Source organism: Entelurus aequoreus, linkage group LG20, assembly GCF_033978785.1.
Source record: "Entelurus aequoreus isolate RoL-2023_Sb linkage group LG20, RoL_Eaeq_v1.1, whole genome shotgun sequence".
Classification (NCBI taxonomy): domain Eukaryota; kingdom Metazoa; phylum Chordata; class Actinopteri; order Syngnathiformes; family Syngnathidae; genus Entelurus; species Entelurus aequoreus.
The window spans coordinates 45978200-46003675 of record NC_084750.1 but is presented as its reverse complement, the minus strand read 5'-3'; the positions used below and the strand labels follow the sequence as shown (position 1 = coordinate 46003675).

Sequence of the window (25476 nt, the reverse complement as noted above, 5' to 3'; positions counted from 1 at the left end):
GGTCATGTAATTAGTTACTATGGTCATGTAATGAGTTACTATGGTCATGTAATTAGTTACTATGGTCATCTAGTTACTATGGTCATGTAATTAGTTACTATGGTCATCTAGTTACTATGGTCATGTAATTAGTTACTATGGTCATGTAATGAGTTACTATGGTCATGTAATTAGTTACTATGGTCATGTAATTAGTTACTATGGTCATCTAATGAGTTACTATGGTCAGGTAATTAGTTACTATGGTCATGTAATTAGTTACTATGGTCAGGTAATTAGTTACTATGGTCACGTAATGAGTTAATATGGTCATGTAATTAGTTACTATGGTCATCTAATTAGTTACTATGGTCATGTAATTAGTTACTATGGTCACATAAAGAGTTACTATGGTCATGTAATTAGTTACTATGGTCAGGTAATTAGTTACTATGGTCACATAATGAGTTAATATGGTCATGTAATTAGTTACTATGGTCATCTAATTAGTTACTATGGTCATGTAATTAGTTACTATGGTCACATAAAGAGTTACTATGGTCATGTAATTAGTTACTATGGTCATGTAATTAGTTACTATGGTCATGTAATTAGTTACTATGGTCATGTAATGAGTTACTATGGTCATGTAATTAGTTACTATGGTCATGTAATTAGTTACTATGGTCATGTAATTAGTTACTATGGTCATGTAATGAGTTACTATGGTCATGTAATTAGTTACTATGGTCATGTAATTAGTTACTATGGTCATGTAATGAGTTACTATGGTCATGTAATGAGTTACTATGGTCATGTAATGAGTTACTATGGTCATGTAATTAGTTACTATGGTAATGTAAGTCACAGCAGCTCAGACGAGGTACCAAGCAGTGTGGGTGGGGAGTGTTTCCACAGAGTGTTTCCAGTGATATATGACATAAATCACATTGTAAGTGTATTGTTATTTTTTGTGTTCATATTTCGCTGTTTGTTGTGTTTGGCTTGATTGTAAAACATGTGGATGTAGAGGGTGTGTGACGTTCACATGTTGTCAATATTCAGTGTTTTATCCTTCATAGTTAATATTGTAAATCCCACATTCTTTATTTTCCTGTACATTCTGGGTGTCTCATTCAGTAAAAAAATGTAAAATCCATTCCGTTTTTTAAGGCGATCTGTCATAATGTTTTTAGCGTTCAGACATTATTGTGAGGTTCTGTATTAGTGTTCCTAAAAATAGATATACCGGCCCCCGGACACATTTTTTTCTCTAAATTTGGCCCCCCGAAGTAAAACAATTGCCCAGGCCTGCTTTATATGGTCGGCGAAAGCCTGGAAATATTATTTGTCAATAAAGTACTTGATCTTTTCTTACTAAATGTATTCATCATTTTGGTTTTGACAGAAGAAACTGCAATTTCCTACTTTTTTAAAGGACTGTGTTCCAGATGTTGACGTTCACCAGAGAGTCGGGTCTTTTGAACGGTTCTTTTAAGAGAGCCGGTTAGTTTGAGAGACGTCTTTATGAGCATGCAGATAAAATGTCACCCAACTGACAACTGAATGTTATTTATATAGCGCTTTTCTCTAGTGACTCAAAGCACTTTTACATAGTGAAAGCCAATATCTGAGTGACATTGAAAGCAGTGTGGGTGGCACTGGGAGCAGGTGGGGAAAGTGTGGGTGGCACTGGGAGCAGGTGGGGAAAGTGTGGGTGGCACTGGGAGCAGGTGGGGAAAGTGTGGGTGGCACTGGGAGCAGGTGGGTGAAGTGTGGGTGGCACTGGGAGCAGGTGGGTGAAGTGTGGGTGGCACTGGGAGCAGGTGGGTGAAGTGTGGGTGGCACTGGGAGCAGGTGGGTGAAGTGTGGGTGGCACTGGGAGCAGGTGGGTGAAGTGTGGGTGGCACTGGGAGCAGGTGGGTGAAGTGTGGGTGGCACTGGGAGCAGGTGGGTGAAGTGTGGGTGGCACTGGGAGCAGGTGGGGAAAGTGTGGGTGGCACTGGGAGCAGGTGGGGAAAGTGTCTTGCCCAAGGACACAACGGCAGTGACTATAGGATGGCGGAAGCGGGGATCGAACCTGGAACCCTCAAGTTGCTGGCACGGCCACTCTACCAACCGCTCCTATACCAGCTAACTAATAAAAAATAAACGTTTTGAAATTGATTGTATTTTTAATTGGTTTATTTATTTTTTGTTTTATTGACTTGCTTTTTATTTGGATTTACTTATATGGTTCATTGTTCTGATGTAGGTCATGCATACACACACTACACTTTGACATTTTAATAAGCCCTAATTTTTATCCGAATTGTGTTTACACTTTTTTTTTGTCATATATACATTTTATTCTTACTTGTTTTGTGTATTTTATCTGTTTTGTCAACAAGCTAAACAAGTGGGACCACCATAAAGGACATTTACAGTAAAAACAAAAAATAAATACAATAATTGCCCATATTTTAGATTTATTCTGAAATATCTTCTTTCACTTATCCCAGGGTGGGTGGCGGGGGCAGCAGCCTAAGCAGAGAAGCCCAGACCTCCCTCTCCACAGCCACTTCTTACGTCCGTTATTTTTACCAATACAGTAATATTTGTGTCAATGGAAATTATTCGGATCCACATCTTATCTTGTAGCGGCTAACAGTGATTATCTTGTTGCTAAAAATAAAAACAACGGTTTAAAAAAACGAGCCAGTCTTTTAAACGGCTCTTTTAAAGAAATGGCTCCACGAGAGCCAAAAGCCCTATCTCTATACTGTATCTAATAATGCAACAAGTATTATATTAAGTTAACTGTAAAAATGACAATAGATTTTACAGTAAAAAAAATAAAAATAGCTCAGTCGCCAGAATTTTAACGCTACCTTTTTTCCATTTGCAGTGATATCAAAAACAATGTATCGGACCGTTTTTATCCTTTAAAAAACAACATAAATTGTACGGTAAAATTCTAGCAACTCATCTGCCAGTTGTTGTTTTTTAACGGTACAATTATGGATTTTTTTTAGTGTACATAAAAAAATTATAATAAATAATAAAATAAATGAATTTAATAAAATAATCACAATTGTGTATTATCATGAAGCAAAGCCACGTGCATTTATATTTATTTCTGATGTACTTTCAGGGCCGCCATAGCTGCCATGTGGCCCTCAATTCCACTGAGTTCGACCTTCCTGGTTTAGGTTGTTATTGGTTAGTTAACTAGTTGAATGATGCTGGCAAGAAATGACAGTGAAGATTGCTCCTTGTTTTGTCTTTAGGGTTGGCGGTCAGTCAGCGGAACCCCAACTTACTTAACTTTGACAGCTGCAGTGTTGCTAATTGTTACGCTCTAAATAGCGAGCAACAATTGGAGTTACAGCCCAAGTTGGCGTAAAAAAATAAATAATTTATCTCCTGCCACCAATCGCTGGAGACGTCCATACTGACAAGTCAAAATCTCAACAACCCACATTTCAAAACTAACAGATATAAGATTTGACGCCAAACCTTGATCGGATGTTTCGCCACAAAACCGTCATCATTTGTAACTTGGCTCCACAAATTCCGATCTCGATCGTAATTAGTTCAAATGTTGACGAAGGCTCCTTGAAGTTCTAAATGGGTCAGTACCTATTCGTAGTGGGCGGAGCCTGGTGGGAAAGGACTGCTCCTCGCCATCAAACTGTCCTTACTTGACTTTAAAGGCCTACTGAAATTAAATGTTCTTATTTAAACGGGGATAGCAGATCCATTCTATGTGTCATACTTGATCATTTCGCGATATTGCCATATTTTTCCTGAAAGGATTTAGTAGAGAACATCGACGATAAAGTTTTGCTCGCTGATAAATAAGCCTTGCCTGTACCGGAAGTAGCGTGACGTCACAGGTTGAAAGGCTCCTCACATTTCCCCATTGTTTACACCAGCAGCGAGAGCGATTCAGACCGAGAAAGCGACGATTACCCCATTCATTTGAGCCAGGATGAAAGATTCGTGGATGAGGAACGTGAGAGTGAAGGACTAGAGTGCAGTGCACGACGCATCTTTTTTCGCTCTGACCGTAACTTAGGTACAAGCTGGCTCATTGGATTCCACACTCTCTCCTTTTTCTATTGTGGATCACGGATTTGTATTTTAAACCACCTGGGATACTATATCCTCTTGAAAATGAGAGTCGAGAACGCGAAATGGACATTCACAGTGACTTTTATCTCCACGACAATACATCGGCGAAGCACTTTAGCTACGGAGCTAACGTGATAGCATCGTGCTTAAATGCAGATAAAAACAAAATAAATAAACCCCTGACTGGAAGGATAGACAGAAGATCAACAATACTATTAAACCATGGACATGTAAGTACACGGTTAATGCTGTACCGCCTGGCGAAGCTTAACAATGCTGTTGCTAACGACGCCATTGAAGCTAACTTAGCAACGGGACCTCGACAGAGCTATGCTAAAAACATTAGCCCTCATCTGCTCATCAACACCCGTGCTCACCTGCGTTCCAACGATCGACGGCACGACGAAGGACTTCACCCGATTATTGATGCGGTCGGCGGCCCGGAGACAGAGGAAGTCAAGGTGAGGACAGCGGCGCGGCGGCGGGCGTTGTAGCTTTGGACGACACCCCGACCGCCATCAGAGTCGGCATGAAACATATATTTCCCCAAAGTTACGTACGTGACATGCACATAGCGCCACGCACGTACGGGTAAGCGATCAAATGTTTGGAAGAAAGCTGCGTACTCACGGTAGCGCGTCTGCTATCCAACTCAAAGTCCTCTTGGTTGTGTTGCTGCAGCCAGCCGCTAATACACCGATCCCACCTACAGCTTTCTTCTTTGCAGTCTTCATTGTTCATTAAACAAATTGCAAAAGATTCACCAACACAGATGTCCAGAATACTGTGGAATTTTGCCATGAAAACAGAGCTGTTTGTATTGTGATACAATGTGTCCGAATACTTCCGTTTCAACCATTGACGTCACGCGCATACGTCATCATACATAGACCTTTTCAAGCGGAAGTGTGGCGGGAAATTTAAAATGTCACTTTATAAGTTAACCCGGCCGTATTGGCATGTGTTGCAATGTTAAGATGTCATCATTGATATATAAACTATCAGACTGCGTGGTCGCTAGTAGTGGCTTTCAGTAGGCCTTTAAATCTCCTTCCAGACTGATATGAGGCTTTAAGGCAGGGGTCACCAACCTTTTTGAAAGCAAGAGCTACTTCTTGGGTAGTGATTAATGCGAAGGGCTACCAGTTTGATACACACTTAAATAAATTGCCAGAAATAGCCAATTTGCTCAATTTACCTTTAACTCTATGTTATTATTAATAATTAATGATATTTACACTTAATTGAACGGTTTAAAAGAGGAGAAAACACGAAAAAAATGACAATTAAATTTTGAAACATAGTTTATCTTCAATTTCGACTCTTTAAAATTCAAAATTCAACCGAAAAAAGAGGAGAAAAACTAGCTAATTCGAATCTTTTTGAAAAAATTTAAAAAATAATGTATGGAACATCATTAGTAATTTTTCCTGATTAAGATTAATTTTAGAATTTTGATGACATGTTTTAAATAGGTTAAAATCCAATCTACACTTTGTTAGAATATACAACAAATTGGACCAAGCTATATTTCTAACAAAGACAAATCATTATTTCTTCTAGATTTTCCAGAACAAAATTTTTAAAAGAAATTCAAAAGACTTTAGAAAATAAGATTTAAATTTGATTCTACAGACTTTCTAGATTTGCCAGAATATTTTTTTTGAATTTTAATCATAAAAAATTTGAAGAAATATTTCACAAATATTCTTCGTCAAAAAAACAGAAGCTAAAATGAAGAATTAAATTAAAATGTATTTATTACTCTTTACAATAATAATAAAAAAAAAAGAACATTGATTTAAATTGTCAGGAAAGAAGAGGAAGGAATTTAAAAGGTAAAAAGGTATATGTGTTTAAAAATCCTAAAATCATTTTTAAGGTTGTATTTTTTTCTCTAAAATTGTCTTTCTGAAAGTTATAAGAAGCAAAGTAAAACAATTAATGAATTTATTTAAACAAGTGAAGACCAAGTCTTTAAAATATTTTCTTGGATTTTCAAATTCTATTTGAGTTTTGTCTCTCTTAGAATTAAAAATGTCGGGCAAAGCGAGACCAGCTTGCTAGTAAATAAATACAATTAAAAAAATAGAGGCAGCTCACTGGTAAGTGCTGCTATTTGAGCTATTTTTAGAACAGGCCAGCGGGCTACTCATCTGGTCCTTACGGGCGACCTGGTGCCCGCGGGCACCGCCTTGGTGACCCCTGCTTTAAGGTCTGATCTGGACTGGACATCGATAACGACACCAGTATCACCGCCTGGTAGTGGAAAGTGATAACAGACACAACGTCCAATCGTCCTGAATGTTTAACGGTGGGTGGGGGCTGGTGTGAACCCCCAGTTGCCTATTCAACGCTTTAATATTGTATTCTTTTTTTTACACAAAACATTTTTAAACCGTTTATAAATCTTTATTACTTACTGTTGATTTTTTACACACTTTGATATGGATCCGTGGCAAAAGCCGAAGGCGTTATTTTTCATTTTCTGCACCTCCCCCCCCCCCACTGTTTATTGATGTGTCAGACATGAGTTGTCCAGCAAACATCACATGCTGTGTTTTGCCTGCAACAAGTACAATAACAAACACAAAATAATAATAACAAATGGAGTAAGAAACCACAGACAGATTCAACCACAGCTGCATTCCTGAATGGCCTTAGAGAGATGTACACAAGCACAACAAGGCTCATCAACCACCCACATTTCAATTGTGATCCAATCAGTGTTAATTTGGAGATCAAGGGTTGGTTTTTCTTTTCAAGTCTGTGATGTTTTTGAGGTGCCGAGCACTGATTAAATTGACTTCAAGGCCTACTGAAATGATTTTTTAAAATTTAAACGGGAATAGCAGATCCATTCTATGTGTCATACTTGATCATTTCGCGATATTGCCATATTTTTGCTGAAAGGATTTAGTAGAGAAAATCGACGATAAAGTTGGCAACTTTTGCTCGCTGATAAAAAAAAGCCTTGCCTGTAGCGGAAGTAGCGTGACGTCACAGGAGCTAGTATTCCTCACAATTCCCCGTTGTTTACAATGGAGCGAGAGAGATTCGGAGCGAGAAAGTGATGATTACCCCATTAATTTGAGCCAGGATGAAAGATTCGTAGATGAGGAACGTTACAGTGAACGACTTGAGAGTGCAGTGCAGGACGTATCTTTTTTCGCTCTGACCGTAACTTAGGTACAAGCTGGCTCATTGGATTCCACTCTCTCCTTTTTCTATTGTAGATCACAGATTTGTATTTTAAACCACCTGGGATACTATATCCTCTTGAAAATGAGAGTCGAGAATGCGAAATGGACATTCAGTGCCTTTTATCTCCACGACAATACATCGGCGAAATGCTTTAGCTACGAGCTAACGTGATAGCATCTTGCTTTAACTGCAGATAGAAACAAAAAAATAAACCCCTGACTGGAAGTATAGATAGAAAATCAACAATACTATTAAACCGTGGACATGTAAATACACGGTTAATGCTTTCCAGGCTGGCGAAGGTTAACAATGCTGTGCTAACGACGCCATTGAAGCTAACTTAGCAACGGGACCTCACAGAGCTATGCTAAAAACATTAGCTCTCCACCTACGCCAGCCAGCCCTCATCTGCTCATCAACACCCGTGCTCACCTGCGTTCCAGCGATCGGCAGAAGGACGAAGGACTTCACCCGATGCGTTTGGCGGCCCGGAGACGTAGGAAGTCAAGGTGAGGTCGGCGGCTAGCGCGGCTAGCGCTCCAACAAAGTCCTCCTGGTTGTGTTGCTGTAGTCCGCTGCTAATACACTGATCCCACCTACAACTGTCTTCTTTGCAGCCTTCATTGTTCATTAAACAAATTGCAAAAGATGTCCAGAATACTGTGGAATTATGAAATGAAAACAGAGCTTTTTGTATAGGATTCTATGGGGTACCATAACTTCCGTTACTCGGACTTCGTCACGCGCATACGTCATCATACCGCGATGTTTCAGCCGGATATTTCCCGGGAAGTTTTAAATGTCACTTTATAAGTTAACCCGGCCGCATTGGCATGTGTTGCAATGTTAAGATTTCATCATTGATATATAAACTATCAGACTGCATGGTCGCTAGTAGTGGCTTTCAGTAGGCCTTTCATTTAAATAAGCCGGCGTTGTTCTAGAAGCAGTTTAGCTCCTAAGTCTTACTGTAAAGTCATACTGTACACCAGTGTTTTGCTACCTTTTTTGAGCCAAAGCACATTTTTTTCATAAAAAAAATACGTAGGCACACCACCAGCAGAAATGGTTAAAAAATGAAACTCCAACAGGTTGTCGTGCCTTATTTTGAGTTTGTTGTTGTTTCCTGTGTGAAGTGCTTTAGTTCCTGTCCTGCGCTCTTATTTTGGTGACCCTTCCTGTTTTGTTGGTGTTCTCCTGTAGCAGCTTCATGTCTTCCTTTGAGCGCTATTCCGCGCACCTGCTTTGTTTTGGCAATCAAGACTATTGAAGTTGTGCGTACGCCATACTTGCCAACCCTCCCGTTTTTAGCGGGAGAATCCCGGTATTCAGCGCCTCTCCCGACAACCTCCCGGCAGACATTTTCTCCCGACAAACTCCCGGTATTCAGCCGGAGCTGGAGGCCACGCCCCCTCCAGCTCAATGCGGACCTGAGACTGAGTGGGGACAGCCTGTTCTCACGTTCGCTTTCCCACAATATAAACAGCGTGCCTGCCCAATGAACGGAGAAGTTAAACAGGACAATACTGCCATCTAATGGATAGCCACCGGAACACTGAAATTCAAGTATTTTTTTTTTTTCTATGTAAATAAAATATATATATATATATATATATATATATATATATATATATATATATATATATATATATATATATATATATGAAATATATATGAAATACATGAGTTGGTGAATTCTAGCTGTAAATAACCACACCCCCAACCACGCCCCCATCCACCACCCCCCATCCCCGACCAAGCCCCCCACCTCCCGATATTGGAGGTCTCAAGGTTGGCAAGTATGGCGTACGCTATCCTTCTTTGTGGGGACATTGTTGATTGTCATGTACGGATGTGCTTTGTGGACGCCATCTTTGCTCCACACGCTGTAAGTTTTTGCTGTCGTCCAGCATTCTGTTTTTGTTGACTTTGTAGCCAGTTCAGTTTGACTTTTGTTTTACATAGCCGTCCCTATGCTTCAGTGCCTTTTCCTAATTTTTGGTTTAAGCGTTACATACCTTTTTACCTGCACGCTGCCTCCCGCTGTGCTCTGCATATTGGGATCACGACAAACTATACTCGACACATTCCGACTTCTACAAATTAATGAAGTACCTGCTGCCACCTACTGACATGGAGAATTACAAGATTACCCTGCCAAGCTCTACACAGCACAGAAACTAGACTACGGCACATTATTATGATTGTTGATTTGCAAAAAATATTTTTTGGACCAATTAGTTGAAGTTGCATAATTTCCCACCGCACACCAGACAATATCTCACGGCACACTAGTGTGCCGCGGCACAGTGGTTGAAAATCACTGCTGCATACAGTAAGATTGCCGTGTATGATCTAAGATGTATCGACTCGAGTATTTGTCAACTTGCCAATGCAGTCAAACTTCCACATTTAGTCCTGCCTTCTTTCCAAATATGTCCTCCATTTCAAGCCGACGCCGTGAGCTTTAATTTGATGTGGAAAAGATGATTAAAAGATGTTTTGATGAAGACCAATTCTCACTAGAGTGGAAAGCGAGTTCACGTGACGTCGTCTACTTTACTTGTCATCCTTGAGTGTGTAACTGCAGCACTACACACATTTCATGCTTGTTGTGTTGTAGTAATTGCAGTGTGCATGTTTTTACATGAAGCCAAACATTCTTTTTAATACCATTTCCTCCCGTCTTCCAAACTCCCGAGGCTCTCATTATCCTGCAACATTGTTGTAATAACATGCAATAACTGTTCCATTAAGAGGCTTCTCTCGCACAAATGGCCTCCACATAATTAAAAGTGGATTATTCATCAACTCTCATGTGCATTTACTGTATTGTTTTTGTGTAAAACATGCGGCGCGATAGATTTATTAACGCTCTGCATGTTTCCGTGCCTCAGTTTAGTGGAGTGGTGTTTTTATTAAGGACTCTCGTTAGTCAAATCCTGAAGCCAAATGTAGGTCTGCGTTGTCCTTTTCTCTGTGGAAAGTAACATTTACACTTTCTTGTTGTTTTTGTTAGCGCTTACAGTTACTGTATTTATACAAACTGAAACCTTTGCTCCATTTGACACCTCATCACAATTAATCAGCGATTAGCGTGTCTACTTGAGGTTCACAGTGGAGTTTGAAGGCAAAAATACAAATACAAATAATTATTAAAAAGAAAAACAAAATGAGAAAAAAGAATCATAGCAATGAAACATTAAATGTTTTTAAATAACTATAATTATATATTAATTTATATTATATCCTAGCATTTTTTTAATGAATCGTTATTGTGTAAAGAATGATAAAACTTATATAAATTATTATTGAAAATTATTTTTTAAATATCTTTCCATATAAAAATACATGCAAATACATACCTTCTCTTAATAAACACCATACCACAAATAAACACCTGGGGCTGTACTTATCAAGCTTTTTAGAGTGCCATTTTACACTTAAGTCCTGAGAATTTGCGAAATGTAGTCCTACTCTCAAACTTAAGAATAAAAGCTTTTTATCAACGTTCTTAAGTCTAAGAATCACTCCTACTCTCCACGATATTTAAGAGACCTTCAGAGGTGTCTTAAGTGGTTAGGAGTTGCCAGCAGGGGATGGCACTGAGGCGAGAGAGACGTGCGCCAACGTTCAGGGAACGGAACAATGTTTTTGTTTTTTTGATGACGAGCAGCTGATCAAACGGTATCGTTTAGACAGAGCGGATATTATTTTTGTCACAGATTTAATACTTTTTGATTCCTTGTTGATTTCTGCATGTGTCTGCAGTGGGCTAGTATATATAGAGCCACCCACACCAGTTTCAAATTAGTTGCCTAATTAATGAATTGGAAAGAAAATGTTATGACAGTAGCGTATGTGTGTGGCCGTGAGGTGAGTGACGTCAGTGAGTGTGTGGGCGAGAGAAGAGAGGGAGCGGTAGCGGCGGGGACTAGTTTGTTTTGTATTATTTTGTAGTTTATTGTCAAAATATACACTCCCATTGTCCACTTAAATATTTCCAAGATATTTCTTTATTCTTAGACAACGGATTCCCTTCCGTGATTGGTCATTTCTATGGACACAGAAATGACGTCACCTAAAATTGCGTTTACGGCACATAGTAATGTCGTAATTCAGCTCTGAGTGTGACACTTAAGATTCAGTCCTACACTTCGCTGAAAGTGTGAGTAAGACGCTTGATAACTAACTTTTAAGTGCAGCTTTCAGCCAAGAATTTATTTACTCTTAAGTCAACTCTTAGCAGACTTCTTAGGAGTCATTCTAAGAAGCTTGATAAGTACGGCCCCAGGTTATGTAATACATGTTTTTACTTAAGTAGCTTTGTCTATATTTGTGGGGAAAAAATCTTTAAAAAATGATCCAATCATTGTTGAACTTTGATTATTTCTACAAATAAAGAATACACGCCTGGTTCCTTCTATGTATTGACTAGAATAGTTGTATTTTGTGGGGAAAGGTATCAAAAAATAAATATGACCAAATGCATTTCTGCAAATAACGTCCTTACTGTGTGAAGATAGCGCATAGCAGCTGTTGGCCTGATCCCAAGATGCAGAGAAGGCAAGCGGCGTGCAGGCAGAAGGTCGTTTTAATTATGTGGCAGGCAGAATAAAAAGCACCACGTCAACAGAACACTTGGGCATCCAGAAGATAACGCACCAGCCCTGAAGAAGGGAACAAGGTGGAACTAAGTAGAACTAATCAACAATGAGGACCAGGTGTGCTGCCAGGACAAGGAACACGAGGTAAAGGTGCCGCAGAACACAGAGACCAAACAGGAAGTACTACCAAAACAAGAGCAATACGACAGGAAATAATAGCAAAGAGGATAATAGAGAAACTATCAGGTGGGATCATGACAGAATGTCTCCCTCACATCACGGACTCCAGACGTTACACCTGTGCTAAATATAATAAACACCTTACCCAAATATGTTTTAGTGTCAGTAATGAAAATCAACATAATGTTATTGAAAATGATGATACGTGTACTAGAACAGTGGTCCCCAACCACCGGTCCGTGACGCATCTACTAGCAGCATGAATGTGTGAATGCTCCAAAGCATTCACACATTCATGTGCTTTTCTACACCAAAATTCATCTCATTTGTATTCAACTTCTTCTTTTTCTTCTCCAGATTTTGGCACGCTCTACCTTCCACTTTTTCCATCCAATTAAAACCATTCCAATCGCGGGCTTTCCTTGGACAAATTCCCAAAATTCCCAGATTTCCCAGAATTCCAGGTTTTCCGGGACATTTTTCCCATTCAAAATGAATTGGCCATTTTTCAAACTGCCACCATTTCCACATGTTTCAACCGTATTAAAACCATTCCACCGTCAACACATTTCACTCATCCTGGACATTCAAACCATTATTTTTCCAAGTTAAAAAAATATTCCAGGAATTCCCAGAATTTTTTTTGGACCCTTTTTTCTGGCGACTACTCCTTCCACATTTTTCAACCCATTTCAAGCATTCCACCGTCAAAACATTCCTCGTAATCATGACAAAAAAACAAAGTTGTTTTTCGAACTGGAAAATTTTTCCGGTTTTCCCGAAATTCCTTAATACCATTTCTCAATTAACAATGTTACTACTTCAACATTTTTCGACCGATTTGAAAAATTCCAACACCAACCATTTTAACTCTTTCAGAACATTCAAATTGTTTTTGCATTTTCCAAACAATTCCCTCTTTTCCCGAAATCCCCCCAAATTTCCATGAATTTCCCATTAAAAAGAATGGGACATTTTTCAAAGTTCCACAACTCCCACTCAAACTGTTCCAACGTCAAAATATTCAGCCTGTTCAAGAATTGTGTGCTCCCTTTCAAAAACTGTAAAAAAAATTCCCGGATTTCCAAGAATTCTCAGTTTTTAGGGACATTTTCTCCATTGCAAATGAATTATCCATTTTTCAAACTGCCACCATTTCCACATGTTTCAACCGTATTAAAACCATCCCACCGTCAACATATTTCACTCATCCTGGACATTAGTTAAAAAAAATTTCCAGGAATTCCCAGAATTTTTTTTGGACCCTTTCTTCTGGCGACTACTCCTTCCACATTTTTCAACTCATTTCAAGCATTCCACCGTCAAAACATTCCTCTTAATCAGGACAAAAAAACAAAGTTGTTTTTCGAACTGGAACATTTTTCCAGTTTTCCCGAAATTCCTTAATACCATTTCTCAATTAAAAATGTTACTACTTCAACATTTCTCGACCGATTTAAAAAATTCCAACACCAACCATTTTAACTCTTTCAGAACATTCAAATTGTTTTTGCATTTTCCAAAAAATTCCCTCTTTTCCCGAAATCCCCCCAAATTTCCATGAATTTCCCATTAAAAAGAATGGGACATTTTTCAAAGTTCCACAACTCCCACTCAAACTGTTCCAACGTCAAAATATTCAGCCTGTTCAAGAATTGTGTGCTCCCTTTCAAAAACTGTAAAAAAAAAATCCCAGTTTTAAGGGACATTTTCCCCGTTCCAAAGGAATTATCCATTTTTCACACTTCCACAATTCCAACATTTTTCAACCTATTCAAACCATTCCACCTTCAACATATTTCACTCATCCTGGACATTAGTTTAAAAAAAATTCCAGGAATTCCCAGAATTTTTTTTGGACCCTTTTTTCTGGCGACTACTCCTTCCACATTTTTCCATCCATTTCAAGCATTCCACCGTCAAAACATTCCTCTTAATCAGGACAAAAAAACAAAGTTGTTTTTCGAACTGGAAAATTTTTCCGGTTTTCCCGAAATTCCTTAATACCATTTCTCAATTAAAAATGTTACTACTTCAACATTTCTCGACCGATTTGAACAATTCCAACGACAACCATTTTAACTCTTTCAGAACATTCAAATTGTTTTTGCATTTTCCAAAAAATTCCCTCTTTTCCCGAAATCCCCCCAAATTTCCATGAATTTCCCATTAAAAAGAATGGGACATTTTTCAAAGTTCCACAACTCCCACTCAAACTGTTCCAACGTCAAAATATTCAGCCTGTTCAAGAATTGTGTGCTCCCTTTCAAAAACTGTAAAAAAAACAACCCAGTTTTTAAGGACATTTTCCCCGTTCCAAAGGAATTATCCATTTTTCACACTTCCACAATTCCAACATTTTTCAACCTATTCAAACCATTCCACCTTCAACATATTCCACTTATCCTGGATATTCAAACTAAGTCTTTCCCGAGTTCCAAACCAAGTTCCGGTTTTCCTGGAAATTCAAATGCTTCAACATTCAAACATTCAAACTATTCTTACATTCATACTTCATTCTGTCAGCATTGGAGCATCCACATGCAATTCCTTCAGGAATTGCCTCATCTGGTTTATTTTTAAACTACCACATTTTCCCAGACTTAACCTTCAGATTGTATCCAAAGGCTAATTTTTTTGCTGTTTTTATCTGCCACACACGGAAAGCCGGTCCAAGAAAGTAATGCATACATTAAACTGGTCCCTGGTGGGAAAAAGGTTGGGGACCCCTGTACTAGAACACACATTTTACTAGAACATATTGTAGTTTAATTATATATATTAGTATTCTATTTTTGGAAAACCAATGATAAAACAGTGAATAGTACGATTAAGCTGCATTTCTACTAATAAACACCTTACCACTAATAGACTGCTGATGCTGCAAGTTTTAGTATTGTGGAGAAAAATGAACATAATAATATTGTTAATGAAAATGTTGATTAAAACCAATTCTATGAATAAATGATGTACTCCACAGATACACCTGATAGTTTATTTATGTAGTAGAAGACACATTTTACTGTCATGTCTATGGATGTTCTCTGTCATCAGGTCTTTGTCGTCTCAGGTCTTTGTCGTCTCAGGTCTTTGTCGTCTCAGGTCTTTGTCGTCTCAGGTCTTTGTCGTCTCAGGTCTTTGTCGTCTCAGGTCTTTGTCGTCTCAGGTCTTTGTCATCTCAGGTCTTTGTCATCTCAGGTCTTTGTCATCTCAGGGCAGTCAATCATCACAACTGGACTGTTTGGTTTGTCTTGGAAGATGTTTGGTCTCTCTTCTGAGTAGACTTCGTCACATCTAGTCTTGGACTTAGATTGGTCACATCTAGACTTAGACTGGTCACATCTAGTCTTGGGCTTAGACTGGTCACATCTAGTCTTAGACTTAGACTGGTCACATCTAGTCTTAGACTGGTCACATCTAGTCTTAGATTTGTCACATCTAGTCTTAGACTGAGATTGGTCACATCTAGTCTTAGACTTTTAACTTTTAACACTACGTGAGTTGTGTGGTCCTCTGTTGTCCTCTGTGTTTTTAAAATTTTGATTTCTATTTATTGTTTTAATTGGTTTTACCCGTTTTTAATCATATTTATTTTATATTGTTTTTTATATTGGTTTTATATATGTTTATATGTCTTGGACTGGTCACATGTAGTCTTAGACTTAGATTGGTCACATCTAGTCTTAGACTTAGATTGGTCACATCTAGTCTTAGACTGAGATTGGTCTCATCTAGTCTTAGACTGAGATTGGTCTCATCTAGTCTTAGACTTAGACTGGTCACATCTAGTCTTAGACTGGTCACATCCAGTCTTAGACTGGTCACATCTAGTTTTTGACTGGTCCCATCTAGTCTTGGACTTAGATTGGTCACATCTAGTCTTAGATTGGTCACATCTAATCTTAGACATAGATTGGTCACATCTAGTCTTGGACTGAGATTGGTCACATCTAGTCTTGTACTGAGATTGGTCACATCTAGTCTTGGACTGAGATTGGTCACATCTAGTCTTAGACTGAGATTGGTCACATCTAGTCTTAGACTTAGATTGGTCACATCAAATCTTAGACATAGATTGGTCACATCTAGTCTTGGACTGAGATTGGTCACATGTAGTCGTAGACTGAGATTGGTCACATCTAGTCTTAGACTGAGATTGGTCACATCTAGTCTTAGACTGAGATTGGTCACATCTAGTCTTAGACTGCGATTGGTCACATCTAGTCTTAGACTGAGATTGGTCACATCTAGTCTTAGACTGAGATTGGTCACATCTAGTCTTAGACTGTAAGGTGTGATCACCTAGTAGACATTGCCTCACTGTCTCCACTGCATCCTGGGTTGGAATACAGGTGTCCAGTTTTAGATCTCTGATCTTTGCTCCAAAGTCCATGGAGTTTTGGACAGGATGTGGAGCTTAGCCAACCAGAGGTGCTGAGATGTTAGCCACATACTTAGCAACATTGTCTGTCCCAGAGTCAATGCAGCTGACAAAGGGTCTGAGGGGAGCACAATCTTTGTGTATTTTTGGAAAGCCATAATTACCAGGAATGGTGTCTTGTGGGTATGATCGGTAATGCAACGCCCAGTTGATGGCTTATGACTTTTGTAGAGTTTGTAAGTGTGAGCATGAACTGATGAAGCCTACAGTCCAAACACTCCAGTTACGATTCATTGAATGTTCTGAGATTTGACTGTCATATGTTGTATTTTAACAGCATGTTGTATTTTAACAGCATGTTGTATTTTAACAGCATGTTGTATTTTAACACCATGTTGTATTTTAACAGCATGTTGTATTTTAACAGCATGTTGTATTTTAACACCATGTTGTATTTTAACAGCATGTTGTATTTTAACAGCATGTTGTATTTTAACAGCATGTTGTATTTTAACAGCATGTTGTATTTTAACAGCATGTTGTATTTTAACAGCATGTTGTATTTTAACAGCATGTTGTATTTTAACAGCATGTTGTATTTTAACAGCATGTTGTATTTTAACAGCATGTTGTATTTTAACAGCATGTTGTATTTTAACAGCATGTTGTATTTTAACAGCATGTTGTATTTTAACAGCATGTTGTATTTCAACAGCATGTTGTATTTTAACAGCATGTTGTATTTTAACAGCATGTTGTATTTTAACAGCATGTTGTATTTTAACAGCATGTTGTATTTTAACAGCATGTTGTATTTCAACAGCATGTTGTATTTTAACAGCATGTTGTATTTTAACAGCATGTTATATTTTGACAGCATGTTGTATTTTAACAGCATGTTGTATTTTAACAACATGTTGTATTTTAACAGCATGTTGTATTTTAACAGCATGTTGTATTTTAACAGCATGTTGTATTTTAACAGCATGTTGTATTTTAACAGCATGTTGTATTTTAACAGCATGTTGTATTTTAACAGCATGTTATATTTTGACAGCATGTTGTATTTTAACAGCATGTTGTATTTTAACAGCATGTTGTATTTTAACAGCATGTTGTATTTTAACACCATGTTGTATTTTAACAGCATGTTGAATTTTAACAGCATGTTGTATTTTAACAGCATGTTGTATTTTAACACCATGTTGTATTTTAACACCATGTTGTATTTTAACAGCATGTTGTATTTTAACAGCATGTTGTATTTTAACAGCATGTTGTATTTTAACACCATGTTGTATTTTAACAGCATGTTGTATTTTAACACCATGTTGTATTTTAACAGCATGTTGTAATTTAACAGCATGTTGTATTTTAACAGCATGTTGTATTTTAACAGCATGTTGTATTTTAACAGCATGTTGTATTTTAACAGCATGTTGTATTTTAACAGCATGTTGTATTTTAACAGCATGTTGAATTTTAACAGCATGTTGTATTTTAACAGCATGTTGTATTTTAACAGCATGTTGTATTTTAACAGCATGTTGTATTTTAACAGCATGTTGTATTTTAACAGCATGTTGTATTTTAACACCATGTTGTATTTTAACAGCATGTTGTATTTTAACAGCATGTTGTATTTTAACAGCATGTTGTAATTTAACAGCATGTTGTATTTTAACAGCATGTTGTATTTTAACAGCATGTTGTATTTTAACAGCATGTTGTATTTTAACAGCATGTTGTATTTTAACAGCATGTTGTATTTTAACAGCATGTTGTATTTTAACACCATGTTGTATTTTAACAGCATGTTGTATTTTAACACCATGTTGTATTTTAACAGCATGTTGTAATTTAACAGCATGTTGTATTTTAACAGCATGTTGTATTTTAACAGCATGTTGTATTTTAACACCATGTTGTATTTTAACAGCATGTTGTATTTTAACAGCATGTTGTATTTTAACAGCATGTTGTATTTTAACACCATGTTGTATTTTAACACCATGTTGTATTTTAACAGCATGTTGTATTTTAACAGCATGAGTCACACAACACATTGTTTTCACCTCGCTAAAGTCCAAGCATGACTCAACATGACGCTGAGTCACAGCATCATGACTCTTTTAATTGTTTGTTTTCTGTGTGTGTGTGTGTGTGTGTGTGTGTGTGTGTGTGTGTGTGTGTGTGTGTGTGTGTGTGTGTGTGTGTGTGTGTGTGTGTGTGTGTGTGTGTGTGTGTGTGTGTGTGTCAGGTCTGCAGACAGGCAGCAAGGCAATTAGGTCACTAATGAAGTGTGTGTGTGTGTGTGTCAGGTTGCAGGGAGGAGATGATGTCACCACATGTATGATGTCACCACATGTATGAGGCTGACATCATACCATCACTCTTGTGCCTGCTGAGTACAGTATGGTGTAGATGATTGCATTATCGATGACAACATTGGCACTTACTGTATTACATCATTCTTGAAGTAAAAAAATCCTCCACAATTGGACACAGAAGTGATTTTAGAATTGTTTTTCCCTCCTCATTTTTGACCACACTGAGCTATGAATTGTAATAATAGCAACAATCAATGTGTTTCATAATAAAAGATGGAGGATTTACAATATTAGCAGAGACATTTTGGTTTCTTAAAGCTTGAATTAAAACAAGACTGAACAACAACATATTGACTGAGATAACATGAAGTATTAATGTGTCACCCACATATGTGGTCCTCTCCAAGGTTTCTCATAGTCATTCACATCGACGTCCCACTGGGGTTGTGAGTTTTTCCTTGTCTGTACCGAGGATGTCGTTGTGGCTTGTGCAGCCCTTTGAGACACTTGTGATTTAGGGCTATATAAATAAACATTGATTGATTGATTGATTGAAGTATGAACTTTTTGTGTTGGTTTGGAATTATTTGCACCATGGATGAATTGCTACCTATCGTATATATATTCATTCTACACATTTTATAGAATCAAATGCACTTTTTTGAGTTTGTCAAACATTTTTTTTGAGTTTGTCAAAAAAAAAAGTTTTTGAAACATTTTTTTGAGTGTGTGAAACATTTGGATTTTTTTTTACTCTGTCAAACATTTTTGAGTTTATGAAACATTTTTGAGTTTGTGAAAAACTATTTTTTTTGAGTTTGTGAAACATTTTGAGTTTATGAAACAGAGTTTGTCAAACATTTTTTTTGTTAGTCCAAAACATTTTTTAGTTTTTCAAACATTTTTTTTTTGAGTTTGTCAAAAAAATGTTTGAGTTTGTAAAAAATTTTGATTTTTTTAGTTTGTCAAACATTTTTCAGTTTATGAAACATTTTTGAGTTTGTCAAACATTTTTTTTGAGTTTGTCAAAAATAAAAATTTGTTTTTCAAACATTTGTTTTGAGTTTGTGAAACATTTGGATTTTTTTTTTTGTCAAACATTTTTGAGTTTATAAAACATTTTTGAGTTTGTGAAAACTTTTTTTTTGAGTTTGTGAAACATTTTGAGTTTATGAAACAGAGTTTGTCAAACATTTTTTTTGTTAGTGCAAAACATTTTTTAGTTTTTCAAACATTGTTTTTTTGAGTTTGTCAAAAAAATGTTTGAGTTTGTAAAAAATTTTGATTTTTTTAGTTTGTCAAACATTTTTCAGTTTATGAAACATTTTTGAGTTTGTCAAACTTTTTTTTTTGAGTTTGTCAAAAATAAAAAATTGTTTTTCAAACATTTGTTTTGAGTTTGTGACACTTTTTTTTGGAGTTCGTCAAAAAAATGTTTGAGTTTATGAAACATTTTTGAGTTTGTGAAACACATTTTGGAGTTTTGGCAGTAATTTCCCTACACACACACACACACACACACACACACACACACACACACACACACACACACACACACACACACACACACACACACACACACACACACACACACACACACACACACACACACACACACACACACACACACACACACACACACACACACACACACACACACACAAGTCCAAAATGAATGTGTAGCTGACATATGGTGTTTCCCATACGAAGGTGTGTTCATGCACCGTGATGAAGACCCCCGTCTGCACTGAACTGGGGGCACATACAGGTCAGGTGTAGACCCTCACACGCCTGCAGCTAGTGAAGGTGTAGACCCTCACACGCCTGCAGCTAGTGAAGGTGTAGACCAGGGGTCACCAACCTTTTTGAAACCAAGGGCTACTTCTTGGGTACTGATTAATGCAAAGGGCTACCAGTTTGATACACACTTAAATAAATTGCCAGAAGTAGCCAATTTGCTCAATTTACCTTTAACTCTGTTATTATTAATAATTAATGATATTTATCTTTGTGGAAACACTGATCATCTTAATGATTTCTCACAATAAATATATATAGAAACAGATAAATATCAATATGCAACACTTTATTTTTATATTTTCTCTAAGTGCACATTTTTCAAATTGAACATTTTCAAATGATCACTTCTAAGACAGTCTTGTGAAATCACAATATCCCATTTTAACTAGCTAGCCACTAACATTTTTTAACAAATCATGAATTACTTTGCACCATGTTTGTACAAATAATAACTCATGTAAAATACAAAAGTAAACTCTCCAATTTTTAAATCATGTCACACTTTGAACTGGACACCAAATCTGTTATCTGTTTCTTTGTCAGTTAGTGGGAAGCCTGGCATTGCATGCTGTTAACTAGTGTGTTGTACTCTGGTGTGTAACTTGACACTGCAACTCTGAGTGAGTCTTGCAGATGTGCATCAGTGAGGGGTGTTCTGTGTTTGTTCTTGATGAAGTTCATGTCAGAAAAGGCTGATTCACAAAGATAAGATTTTTCCTCATTGTTTGCGGAACCTTCTTAATCTTTTGGACATATTATCACAGCAATCTGGCCTTAAGCTTAATTATGATAAATGTAAAATGTTAAGGATCGGAAATCTAAAGGGAACGTCCTTTCGAATGGAATGCAAAGTGCCTGTTTTGTGGACAGATGGACCAGTTAACATACTTGGTGTTGTTGTCCCAGAAAATCTGGAAGATCTATCAATCAATCAATGTTTATTTATATAGGCTCAGTAAATTATGATAATCGACTAAGAAAGCTGGACAAAATTATGCAATTATGGAAAGGGAAATCCCTAACCTTGTATGGTAAAATGTCTATTGCCAACCCGTTAATTATTCCTCAATTTATTTATTAGTTTTTGTCATTACCAGCTCCATCACAAAACTTTTTTAAGATTTATGAGCGGAGGGTCTTCGATTTTGTCTGGAACGGCAAACCAGAAAAGATTAAAAGAAAGGTTTTGTACAAAGAGTATGAATATGGGGGCCTGAAACTTCTCAACCTTGAAGCTATGTGTCTGTCTTTAAAAGCATCAATTGTTCCAAAGATGTATTTAAACATTGAGTGGTACACAAATGTCCTGTTGGACAAAAAACATGTACTGTATCAAAATAAATTGTATCCTTTTTTACAAGTGATCCCCTCCCAGAGAGTCTGCTGGGAAACATGGCGGGGTTCATAAAGGAAACAATCCACTCATAGTGGTGTTTTCAATTTGATGTGCCAGAAAAAAGAGACGATATTTTGCAGCAGTTAATATGGATGAACTCTAATATTGTAATAGATGGAAAGCCTTTCTTTTGGAAAAATATGTTTGAAAGAGGAATCATTTTTGTCAATGATATTATCAATGAGAATGGTAAAATGATGAAGTATGATGAATTTAGAGCTATGTATGGTGATGCTTGCTCAAGCTTTTCATTTTATCAACTAACTGGAGTAATTGGGAAAAGATGGAAACAAATAATTAATTATGGAACTACTAAATTATTAGTTTGTAAACCTCTAATAAGAAATTCTAGTTGGCAAAAAGGAACTAAAAAAAATAGAAAAATATATAATTTTTATTTAATAAAGAAATATTTGAAGGCTGCCCCATACAACACAAATGGAAAATGGGAGGACTTTTTTGACTGCCCGTTGCCATGGGATGCCATATTCAAACTAATCTATAAAACCACTATCGATGTGCAAAATCGTTATTTTCAAATTAAAATTATTTATAACTTCTTACCCACAGGGAAAATGTTAAAATGATGGAATATGACAGAGTCAGATGATTGCCGATTTTGTTGTCAGGAGCCTGAATCCACCCTGCATTTGTTTTGGTATTGTCATATTGTGTCTTTGTTTTGGGTGGAAGTTGAAAAAATGTGTTTAAGGATTGGTTTGTTTATGAAGCTTAATGTGGTTTCTGTTATTTTAGGAGAGTTCATTGACAATCATGATTTAGTCAATTTAATTATAGTACTCGGTAAAATGTTTATTTTTAAGGCCAAAAACAGATATTTACTTAGTATTACTTTCTTTAAACCATTTATTCAGTATTTTCTAACTTTAGAAAGTTACATGGTTGAAAACGATAATGATGCCAAAAAACATTAAAAAAAAGATGAGAAGTCCTCAAAGGCTTATTTTGAAAGTATAATTATGTTTATAGATTATATGATATCTGTTGTTGTGTTCCCTAATTTGAGTGACCTGGACATAATCTGGACTGTACATAAATGCTTATTTTGAAAATGTAATTTTGTTTATAAATTATATGCAATCTGTTTGTTCCCTAATTTTTTCCCGTGTACATGAATGAAGGTGTGTGTTGCTGAGTCCGACTTGGACATTATCTGGACTGGGCCTGGTTTAAAAAACCCTTTAAACAAATCTAATTTCATTGACAACCTGGTCTGTTGAAGATAAGGCCCTTTTTTTTAAAAATAAAATAAAATAAAATAAGATAAATAAATAAAAAACATTTTCTTGGATAAAAAAGAAAATAAAACAATATAAAAATAATTACATGAAAAATAGTAATCAATGAAAATGTTAGTGGACCAGCAGCCTATACAATCATGTGTGCTTCAGGGACTGTGTCCCTTGCAGATGTGTTGTCTATGTTGTGTTCAGGGACTGTGTCCCTTGCAGATGTGTTGTCTATGTTGTGTTCAGGGACTGTGGCCCTTGCAGATGTGTTGTCTATGTTGTGTTCAGGGACTGTGGCCCTTGCAGATGTGTTGTCTATGTTGTGTTCAGGGACTGTGGCCCTTGCAGATGTGTTGTCTATGTTGTGTTCAGGGACTGTGGCCCTTGCAGATGTGTTGTCTATGTTGTGGGAACCAGAATATTGGTAGCAGAAAGAAATAACCCCTTTTGTGTGAGTGGGTGTGGATGAGTGTGCATGGGGGAGGTTGTTTGGGTTGATGCACTGACTGAAAGTGTATCTTGTGTTTTTTCTATGTAGATTTAATTTTTTTAAAAAATTTAAAATTTTTTTTTTTTTTTTTTTTTTTAGAACAGGCCCGCGGGCGACTCATCTGGTCCTTACGGGCGACCTGGTGTTGGTGACCCCTGGTGTAGACCCTCACACGCCTGCAGCTAGTGAAGGTGTAGACCCTCACACGCCTGCAGCTAGTGAAGGTGTAGACCCTCACACGCCTGCAGCTAGTGAAGGTGTAGACCCTCACACGCCTGCAGCTAGTGAAGGTGTAGACCCTCACACGCCTGCAGCTAGTGAAGGTGTAGACCCTCACACGCCTGCAGCTAGTGAAGGTGTAGACCCTCACACGCCTGCAGCTAGTGAAGGTGTAGACCCTCACACGCCTGCAGCTAGTGAAGGTGTAGACCCTCACATGCATGCAGCTAGTGAAGGTGTAGACCCTCACATGCCTGCAGCTAGTGAAGGTGTAGACCCTCACATGCCTGCAGCTAGTGAAGGTGTAGACCCTCACACGCCTGCAGCTAGTGAAGGTGTAGACCCTCACACGCCTGCAGCTAGTGAAGGTGTAGACCCTCACACGCCTGCAGCTAGTGAAGGTGTAGACCCTCACACGCCTGCAGCTAGTGAAGGTGTAGACCCTCACACGCCTGCAGCTAGTGAAGGTGTAGACCCTCACACGCCTGCAGGTAGTGAAGGTGTAGACCCTCACACGCCTGCAGCTAGTGAAGGTGTAGACCCTCACACGCCTGCAGCTAGTGAAGGTGTAGACCCTCACACGCCTGCAGCTAGTGAAGGTGTAGACCCTCACACGCCTGCAGCTAGTGAAGGTGTAGACCCTCACACGCCTGCAGCTAGTGAAGGTGTAGACCCTCACACGCCTGCAGCTAGTGAAGGTGTAGACCCTCACACGCCTGCAGCTAGTGAAGGTGTAGACCCTCACACGCCTGCAGCTAGTGAAGGTGTAGACCCTCACACGCCTGTAGGTAGCTACCAAAAAGGTATGGAAAAGAGCTGCAAAAAGGCCTTTGTTGTGTCTTAGTGTGAGGAAAAAGCCCAGACGAGAGCAGAGTAGGACTGACACAAGAAAATGAGACTTTGCACCTGCCAAGAGGAGCTCAAAGCCTCCTTCCAACAATCCAACACATCCACGTACTCACCTGCGTTCTTTTCTTTTTGTTTTTCTGATGATCCGCCTCTCCTCTGGTGATTCCTCCTGACACCGGCAGTCTGCGGCCCAGATGGATGAGCAGCAGCACCACCACCCCCACCCACCGTCCTCTGTGCTGCGTGTGTGGGCGGCCGGCATCTGTGCAGCTCTTGTTCACGCTCAAAAGTATGGGGACACCTCGCCGCCGCGCCTGCAAGAAAACAAAAGGGCTGTCTTGTTGGGATTCATCTGACATGGAGCATAGAACCAGCAAATAGAAGTTATTAGCATGTTGACACTCCTGCAAATCATAACAAAAAAACGTGAAAAAAATACATGTCAATCAATCCACAGTCTTTAACCTCTGAAGGCCCAAGCTGTTTGTTTACATGCTTTTTTTATTTCTCTTTGCTATTTGGTCTTATTGGACCCTAATTACAATAAAAATTAAGAATCGTCTTTTGATATGATGTACTTAGTCCATAAGTACACAAATGTGTACTTCATGTTTAGTGACATGCTAATTCTTATTTTTACACTTTTTTTCCCCAAATTCCATTGTATGTTATACT

The 25476-nt window shown here is 37.9% G+C and overlaps 1 long non-coding RNA gene across 1 annotated transcript in view; it reads right to left on the bottom strand.

Annotated features, from left to right (window-relative positions):
• Positions 1–25476, bottom strand: part of LOC133635707 (uncharacterized) — a 209509-nt gene that overhangs the window by 11722 nt on the left and 172311 nt on the right. Inside the window, exon 2 of the long non-coding RNA XR_009822117.1 lies at positions 24915–25115. This is a non-coding gene — a long non-coding RNA (uncharacterized LOC133635707). The remainder of the gene's footprint in view (positions 1–24914; positions 25116–25476) is intronic.